The sequence below is a fragment of the Macaca mulatta genome, chromosome 5 (genome assembly GCF_049350105.2).
Source record: "Macaca mulatta isolate MMU2019108-1 chromosome 5, T2T-MMU8v2.0, whole genome shotgun sequence".
NCBI lineage: Eukaryota > Metazoa > Chordata > Mammalia > Primates > Cercopithecidae > Macaca > Macaca mulatta.
Window position 1 is genome coordinate 154,026,127 of NC_133410.1, and position 10,230 is coordinate 154,036,356.

General features: G+C 40.8%; 1 pseudogene; it reads left to right on the top strand.

Annotated features, from left to right (window-relative positions):
* Positions 1–620: 620 nt before the first annotated feature.
* Positions 621–1,800, top strand: LOC100426288 (nicotinamide/nicotinic acid mononucleotide adenylyltransferase 1 pseudogene; annotated as a pseudogene).
* Positions 1,801–10,230: the final 8,430 nt, after the last annotated feature.

The following is a 10,230-nucleotide window of genomic DNA, read 5'->3' on the forward strand; positions in this document are numbered from 1 at the left end:
TGAGTTCATACTGATATTCTCAGTTCAAAATTAAGGTTAAAGTAGTTTTAATTAAACTGTTTAAATTTATATTTCTATTGCTTTTCTTTTATGTGGAAAAGCTTGGTTGATGACAATGTTAAAGTAATTACTTTTTATTACCCCGTCATATGTTGCTAATGATATGGATACATTCTGAGAAATGCATTGTTAGGTGATTTCATTGTTGTGTGAACATCATAGACTGTACTTACACAAACCCAGATGGTATAGCCTACTACACACTTAGGCTATATGCTGTAGCCTATTGTTCCTAGGCTATAAATCTATACAGCATGTTACTGTACTGAATACTGGAAAAGGTCCAGTAAAAATACAATAGGAAAAATATTTCCCTCACTGGCATCCTGGACATGAGTTGTCTCCAGGAGCACTCAGGCCAGTGGACAGTGAGGGTGCAAGTTACAATTTGGATACAAAACCATTTTTCTAGCTCACCTTAGAGAAGACTGTTGACACACTAATTGGAATGGTTCCAATAGTCTACCTAGCAAGACACTTCAGATTCAAAGAATTTCCTTTGTAAAAGCAAGGGAGGCATCACAGTTTTCCATTTACATCAACAACTTCAAGTTCTAACCATGGAAAATTCAGAGAAGACTGAAGTGGTTCTCCTAGCTGTAGCTCCATCAGTCCTATCACCAACAGGCACCTCAGGTTGTTTGAGCTGGCCAAGGACTATATGAATGGAACATGAAGATATAGAATTGTCAAAGGCATGATCTTTCCTGTTGGTGATGCTTATAAGAAGAAGGGACTCATTCCTGCCCATCACTGGGTCATCATAGCCGAACTTGCCACCAAGAATTCCAAATGGGTGGAAGTTGATACATGGGAAAGTCTTCAGAAAAAGTGAAAAGAGACTGTTATGGTGCTAAAACACCATTAGGAGAAACTGGAGGCTAGTAACTGTGATCACCAGCAGAACTCACCTACGCCAGAAAGGCTGGATGGAAGAGGAGATGAACTGAACAAAGACAAGGTTCTAGTCAAAAAAAAAAAAAAAAAAAAAAATCCCTAGAGCCAAAATCAAAAGGTGCACCAAAGGTCAAGTTGCTGTGTGGGGCAGATTTACTGGAGTGCTTTGGTGTTCCTAATTTGTGGAAAAGTGAAGACATCACCCAAATTGTGGTCGACTATGGGCTCATATGTATTACTCGGGCTGGAAATGATGCTCAGAAATTCATCCATGACTCTAATGTGCTATGGAAACACCAGAGCAACATTAATGTGGTGAATGAATGGATCACTAATGATAGCTCATCCACAAAAATCTGGAGAGCCCTTAGAAGGGGCAGAGGGTTCGCTACTTGCTACCAGATCTTGTTCAAGAATGCATTGAAAAGCATAATTTGTACAGCTCTGAGAGTGAAGACAGGAATGCTATGGTCATCCTGGCCCCTTTGTAGAGAAATACTTCAGAAGCTAAGGCATAGAAATCCTCCAGCATGATGCTTTGCACTTCCCTTTTGAGTATTTGCAACAATCTGGGTGTTAGTGACAGGAAAAAGAAATTGTGATCCTGTTGCTTAAACTAAAGCTTGTAAGTTTAGTAAAAATCAGTGGTAAGGTAAAATCAGCATCTTTTCTTTTTTTAATTTTTACCAGAAGGTGCTAAGATGAATGTTTTCTGTATTTTTTTTTTTTTCAGACAGAGTTTCACTCCGTCACCCAGGCTGGAGTACAGCGGCACGATCTTGGCTCACTGCAACCTCCGCCTCCCAGGTTCAAGCAATTCTCGTGCCTCAGCCCCCTGAGTAGCTGGGGCTACAGGCATGCGCCACCATGCCTGGCTAATTTTTTGAATTTTTAGTAGAGATGGGTTTTCACCATGTTGGCCAGGCTGGTCTTGAACTCTTGACCTCAGGTGATCCGCCCACCTCAACCTCCCAAAGTGCTGGGATTATAGGCATGAGCCACCAAACCCAGGCTGTTTGGTCTTTTAAAAAATATATATGTATATATAAATCTCTTTATTTTTCAAACAAGAGATTGGCAGCACACTAAAACCAGAAGAATTTTCTGTGAAACTAACTACAAATAAGCAGTCAAAAAGTACATCCTAGCTCTACCACATAAAAGAAGCAAAGTGTGAAAAGCAAAAGTTCATTTAAAATTCTAACTAAGAGATTTTTGGGTTTCAAGATGGCCGAATAGGAACAGCTCCAGTCTACAGCTCCCAGCATGAGCAATGCAGAAGATGGATGATTTCTGCATTTCCAACTGAGGTACCGGGTTCATCTCACTGGGGCTTGTTGGACAGTGGGTGCAGCCCACAGAGTGTGAGCCGAAGGAGGGTGGGGCATCGCCTCACCCGGGAAGCACAAGGGGTCAGGGAATTCCCTTTTCTAGCCAAGAGAAGCTATGACAGATGGTACCTGGAAAATTGGAACACTCCCACCCTAATACTGCGCTTTTCCAATGGTCTTAGCAAACGGCGCACCAGGAGATTATGTCCTGCGCCTGGCTCAGAGGGTCCCACACCCACGGAGCCTTGCTCACTGCTAGCACAGCAGTCTGAGATCAAACTGCAAGGTGGCAGTGAGGTCGGGGGAGGAGTGTCCACCATTGCTGAGGTTTGAGTAGGTAAACAAAGCAGCCAGGAAGCTCAAACTGGATGGAGACCACCACAGCCCAAGGAGGCCTGCCTGCCTCTGCAGACTCCACCTCTAGGGGCAGGGCGTAGCTGAACAAAAGGCAGCAGAAACTTCTGCAGACTTAAATGTCCCTGTCTGACAGCTTTGAAGAGAGTAGTGGTTCTCTCAGTATGGAGTTTGAGATCTGAGAACAGACAGTCTGCCTCCTCAAGTGGGTCCCTTACCCACGAGTAGCCTAACTGGGAGACACCTCCCAGTAGGGGCCAACTGACACCTCATACATACAGCCAGATGCCCCTCTGAGACGAAGCTTCCAGAGGAAAGATCAGGCAGCAACATTTGCTGTTCTGCAATATTTGCTGTTCTGCAGCCCCCGCTGGTGATACCCAGGCAAAAAGGGTGTGGAGTGGACCTCCAGCAAACTCCAACAGACCTGCAGCAGAGGGTCCTGACTGTTAGAAGGAAAACTAACAAACAGAAAGGACATCCACACCAAAACCCCATCTGTACGTCACCATCATCAAAGACCAAAGGTAGATGAAACCACAAAAATGGGGAGAACCAGAGCAGAAAAGCTGAAAATTCAAAAATCAGAGTGCCTCTTCTCCTTCAAAGGAATGCAGCTCCTCTTGAGCAATGGAACAAAGCTGGATGGGGAATGACTTTGATGAGCTGACAGAAGTAGGCTTCGGATGATCGGTAGTAACAAACTTCTCTGAGCTAAAGGAGGATGTTCGAACCCATCACAAAGAAGCTAAAAACCTTGAAAAAAGATTAGAGAAATGGCTAACTAGAATAGCATAAAGAAGACATTAAATGACCTGATGGAGCTGAAAACCATAGCACGAGAACTACGTGACAAATGCACAAGCTTCAGTAGCCGATTTGATCAAGTGGAAGAAAGGGTATCAGTGATTGAAGACCAAATGAATGAAATGAAGTGAGAAGAGAAGTTGAGAGAAAAAAAGAGTAAGAAGAAATGAACAGGCCGGGCGTGGTGGCTCACGCCTGTAATCCCAGCACTTTGGGAGGCCGAGGTGGGCGGATCACAAGGTCAGGAGATCGAGACCATGGTGAAACCCCGTCTCTTTGTATCCTGAGACTTTGCTGAAGTTGCTTATCAGCTTAAGGAGATTTTAGGCTGAGACGATCGGGTTTTCTAAATACACAATCATGTCATCTGCAAACAGGGACAATTTGACTTCCTCTTTTCCTAAATGAATACCCTTTATTTCTTTCTCCTGCCTGATGTCCTAGCCAGAACTTCCAACACTATGTTGAATAGGAGTGGTGCAAGAGGGCTAAAAATAGAAAAAATTAGCCAGGCGCAGGGGTGGGCGCCTGTAGTCCCAGCTACTCGGGAGGCTGAGGCAGGAGAATGGCGTGAACCCGGGAGGTGGAGCTTGCAGTGAGCCGAGATTGCGCCACTGCACTCCAGCCTGGGCGACAGAGCGAGACTCCGTCTCAAAAAAAAAAAAAAAAAAAAAAAAAGAAGAAATGAACAAAGCCTCCAAGAAATATGGGACTATGTGAAAAGACCAAATCTACGTCTGATTGGTGTACCTGAAAGAGACAGGGAGAATGGAACCAACTTGGAGCCACTCTTCAGGATATTACTGGAGAACTTCCCCAACCTAGCAAGGCAGGCCAATATTCAAATTCAGGAAATACCAAGAATGCCACAAAGATAGTCCTTGAGAAGAGCAACTCCAAGACACATAATTGTCAGATTCACCAAAGATGAAATGAAGGAAAAAATGTTAAGGGCAGCCAGAGAGAAAGGTCGGGTTATCCACAAAGGGAAGCCCATCAGACTAACAGTGGATCTCTCAGCAGAAACTCTACCAGCTAGAAGAGAGTCGGGGCCAATATTCAACATTCTTAAAGAAAAGAATTTTCAACCCAGAATTTCATATCCAGCCAAACTAAGCTTCATAAGTGAAGGAGAAATAAAATCCTTTACAGATAAGCAAATGCTTAGAGATTTTGTCACCACCAGGTCTGCCTTACAAGAGCTCCTGAAGGAAGCACTAAACATGGAAAGGAAAAACTGGTACCAGTCACTGCAAAAACACGCCAAATTGTAAAGACCATCGATGCTAGGAAGAAACTGCATCAACTAACGAGCAAAATAACCAGCTAACATCATAATGACAGGATCAAATTCACATATAACAATATTACCCTTAAATATAAATGGGCAAATGCTCCAATTAAAAGACACAGACTGGCAAATTGGATCAAGAGTCAAGACCCATCCGTGTGTTGTATTCAGTAGACGCATCTCATGTGCCAAGAAACACATATGCTCAAAATAAAGGGATGCAGGTAGATCTACCAAGCAAATGGAAAAAAAAAAAAAAAGAGGAGTCACAATCCTAGTCTCTGATAAAACAGACTTTAAACCAACAAAGATTAAAAGAGACAAAGAAGGCCATTACATAACGGTAAAGGGATCAATTCAACAAGAAGAGCTAACTAGCCTAAATATATATGCACCCAATACAGGAGCACCCAGATGCACAAAGCAAGTCCTTAGAGACCTACAAAGAGACTTAGACTCCCACACAATAATAATGGGAGACTTTAACACCCCACTGTCAACATTAGACAGATTAACGAGACAGAAACTTAACAAGGATATCCAAGACTTCAACTCAACTCTGCACCAAGCGGACCTAATAGACATCTACAGAACTCTCCACCCCAAATCAATAGAAAATACATTCTTCTCAGTATCACATCGCACTTATTCCAAAATTGATCACATAATTGGAAGTAAAGCACTGCTCAGCAAATGTAAAAGAACAGAAATCACAACAAACTGTCTCTCAGACCACAGTGCAATCAAATTAGAACTCCAGATAAAGAAACTCATGCAAAACCACACAACTACATGGAAACTGAACACACTGCTCCTGAGTAACTACTAGGTGCATAACGAAATGAAGTCAGAAATAAAGAAGTTCTTTGAAACCAATGAGAACAAAGACACAATGTACCAGAATCTCTGGGACACATTTAAAGCAGTGTGTAGAGGGAAATTTATAGCACTAAATGCCCACAAGAGAAAGCAGGAAAGATCTAAAATTGACACCCTAACATCACAATTAAAAGAACTAGAGAAGCAAGAGCAAACACATTCAAAAGCTAGTAAAAGGCAAGAAATAACTAAGATCAGAGCAGAACTGAAGGAAATAGAGACACAAAAAACCCTTGAAAACATCAATGAATCCAGGAGCTGTTTTTTTTGGAAAAATCAACAAAATTGATAGACCGCTAGCAAGACTAATAAAGAAGAAAAGAGAGAAGAATCAAATAGATGCAATAAAAATGATAAAGGGGATATCACCACCGATCTCCCAGAAATACAAACTACCATCAGAGAATACTATAAACACCTCTATGCAAATAAACTAGAAAATCTAGAAGACATGGATAAATTCCTGGACATATATACCCTCCCAAGACTAAACCAGGAAGACGTTGAATCCCTGAATAGACCAATAACAGGCTCTGAAATTGAGGCAACAATTAATAGCCTACCAACCAAAAAAAGTCCAGGACCAGACGGATTCACAGCCGAATTCTACCAGAGGTACAAGGAGGAGCTGGTACCATTCCTTCTGAAACTATTCCAATCAATAGAAAAAGAGGGAATCCTCCCTAACTCATTTTATGAGGCCAGCATCATCCTGATACCAAAGCCTGGCAGAGACACACACAAAAAAGAGAATTTTACACCAATATCCCTGATGAACATCGATGCAAAAATCCTCAATAAAATAGTGGCAAACCGAATCCAGCAGCACTTCAAAAAGCTAATCCACCACTATCAAGTTGGCTTCATCCCTGGGATGCAAGGCTGCTTCAACATATGCAAATCAATAAATGTAATCCATCATATAAACAGAATCAAATCTGCACAACTACATGGAAACTGAACAACTTGCTCCTGAATGACTACTGGGTAAATAACAAAATGAAGGCAGAAATAAAGATGTTCTTTGAAACTAATGAGAACAAAGACACAATGTACCAGAATCTCTGGGACACATTTAAAGCAGTGTGTAGAGGGATATTTACAGCACTAAATGCCCACAAGAGAAAGCAGGAAACACCTAAAATTGACACCCTAACATCACAATTAAAAGAACTAGAGAAGCAAGAGCAAACTAATTCAAAAGCTAGCAGAAGGCAAAAAATAACTAAGATCAGAGCAGAACTGAAGGAGACAGAGACACAATAACCCTTCAAAAAAATCAATGAATGCAGAAGCTGGCTTTTTGAAATGATCAACAAAATTAATAGATTGCTAGTAAGACTAATAAAGAAGAAAAGAGAGAAGAATCAAATAGATGCAATAAAAATGATAAAGGGGATATCACCACCAATCCCACAGAAATACAAACTACCACCAGAGAATACTATAAACACTTTTACGCAAATAAACTAGAAAATATGGAAGAAATGGATACATTCCTGGACACATACACCCTCCCAAGACTAAACTGGGAACAAGTTGAATCTCTGAATAGATCAATAAGAGGCTCTGAAATTGAGGCAATAATTAATAGCCTACCAACCAAAAAAAATCCAGGACCAGACGAATTCACAGCGAATTCTACCAGAGGTACAAAGAGGAGCTGGTACCAATCCTTCTGAAACTATTCCAATCAATAGAAAAAGAGGGAATCCTCCCTAACTCATTTGATGAGGCCAGCATCATCCTGATACCAAAACCTGGCAGAGGCACAACAAAAAAAGAGAATTTTAGACCAATATCCCTGATGAACATTAATGTGAAAATCCTCAATAAAATACTGGCAGACATAATCCAGCAGCACAACAAAAAGCTTATCCACCATGATCAAGTTGGCTTCATCCCTGGGATGCAAGGCTGCTTCAACATACGCAAATCAATAAACATAATCCATCAAATAAACAGAAACAATGACAAAAACCATGATTATCTCAATAGATGCAGAAAAGGCCTTCGACAAAATTCAACAGCCCTTCATGCTAAAAACTCTCAATAAGCTACGTATTGATGGGACGTATCTCAAAATAATAAGAGTTATTTATGACAAACCCACAGCCAATATCATACTGAATGGGAAGAAACTGGAAGCATTCCCTTTGAAAACTGGCACAAGACAGGGATGCCCTCTTGCACCACTCCTATTCAACATAGTGTTGGAAGTTCTGGCTAGGACATCAGGCAGGAGAAAGAAATAAAGGGTATTCATTTAGGAAAAGAGGAAGTCAAATTGTCCCTGTTTGCAGATGACATGATTGTGTATTTAGAAAACCCGATCGTCTCAGCCTAAAATCTCAAGCTGATAAGCAACTTCAGCAAAGTCTCAGGATACAAAATCAATGTGCAAAAATCACAAGCATTCCTATACACCAATAAAAGACAAACAGAGAGCCAAATCATGAGTGAACTCCCATTCACAATTGCTTCAAAGAGCATAAAATACCTAGGAATCCAACTTACAAGGGATGTGAAAGACCTCTTCAAGAACTACAAACCACTGCCCAAAGAAATAAAAGGACACAAACAAATGGAAGAACATTCCATGCTCATGGATAGGAAGAATCAATATTGTGAAAATGGTCATACGGCCTAAAGTAATTTATAGATTCAATGCCATCCCCGTCAAGCTACCAATGACTTTCTTCACAGAATTGGAAAAAACTACTTTAAAGTTCATATGGAACCAAAAAAGAGCCCGCATTGCCAAGACAATCCTAAGCCAAAAGAACAAAGCTGGAGGCATTATGCTACTTGACTTCAAACTATACTATAAGGTGACAGTAACCAAAACAGCATGGTACTGGGTACCAAAACAGAGATATAGACCAATGGAACAGAACAGAGCCCTCAGAAATAATACCACACATCTACAACCATCTGACCTTTGACAAACCTGACAAAAACAAGAACTGGGGAAAGGATTCTCTATTTAATAAATGGTACTGGGAAAACTGGCTAGGCATATATAGAAAGCTGAAACTGGATCCCTTCCTTACACCTAATACAAAAATTCATTCAAGATGGATTAAAGACTCAAATGTTAGACATAAAACCATAAAAACCCTAGAAGAAAACCTAGGCAATACCATTCAGGACACAGGCATGGCCAAGTACTTCATGACTAAAACACCAAAAGCAATGGCAACAAAAGCCAAAGTAGACAAATGGGATCTAATTGAACTAAAGAGTTTCTGCACAGCAAAAGAAACCGCCATCAGAATGAACAGGCAACAGACAGAACCACAGAAAACTTTTACCATCTACACATCTGACAAAGGGCTAATATCCAGAATCTACAAAGAACTCAAACAAATTTACAAGAAAAAAATCAAACAACCCCATCAAAAAGTCGGAAAAGGATATGAACAGACACTTCTCAAAAGAAGACAGTTATGCAGCCAACAGACACATGAAAAAACAGTCATCACTGGCCATCAGAGAAATGCAAATTAAAACCACAATGAGATACCATCTCACACCAGTTAGAATGGCAATCATTAAAAAGTCAGGAAACAACAGGTGCTGGAGAGGATGTGGAGAAATAGGAATGCTTTTACACTGTTGGTTGGACTATAAACTAGTTCAACTATTGTGAAAGACAGTGTGGTGATTCCTCAAGGATCTAGAACTAGAAATACCATTTGACACAGCCATCCCATTACAGGGTATATACCCAAAGGATTATAAATCATGCTGCTATAAAGACATGCACATGTATGTTTACTGCAGTACTATTCACAATAGCAAAAACTTGGAACCAACCCAAATGTCCATCAATGATAGACTGGATTAAGAAAATGTGGCACATATACACCATGGAATACTATGTAGCCATAAAAAAGGATGAGTTCATATCCTTTGCAGGGACATGGATGAAGCTGGAAACCACTGTGAGCAAACTATCGCAAGGACGGAAAACCATACACTGCATGTTCTCACTCATAGGTGGGAATTGAACAATGAGAACACTTGGACACAGGGTGGGGAACATCACACACTGGGGTGTGTCGTGGGGTAGGGTTAGCGGGAGGGATAGCATTAGGAGATATACCTAATGTAAATGACGAGTTAATGGGTGCAGCACACCAACATGGCACATATATACCTAGGTAACAAACCTGCACGTTGTGCACATGTACCCTAGAACTTAAAGTATAATAATAAATAAAATAAAATAAAATTCTAACTTTGGTTATTAAGTGAATTGACATTTTATGCACACCTGTTGGTGGGTAATCTGCAGCCAGGTTAGTCAAACGAAGGAATTCTTAACGTGGTGATCTTGTAAAATGCACCATTGATAAATCACCTCTAGTTACACAAAAATAAAGATTGTTCAATCTTGGCAGAAATCAAGGCCTGGCAGAAACATTGTACCAATAGTTAGTTCTCTGTGGCACACATCAGAATTGCCAACTCAACTTTGGCAAGACCTATCTCCCTTGAGCTCCACCTTTGGAGGTTAAGGAGTGAGGTCCAAGCCCTCATATGTTTAGAAACATACACAGGTATTTCTGATGCCCATGAGAGGTAGAGAGCTGCTGCCTTACACTT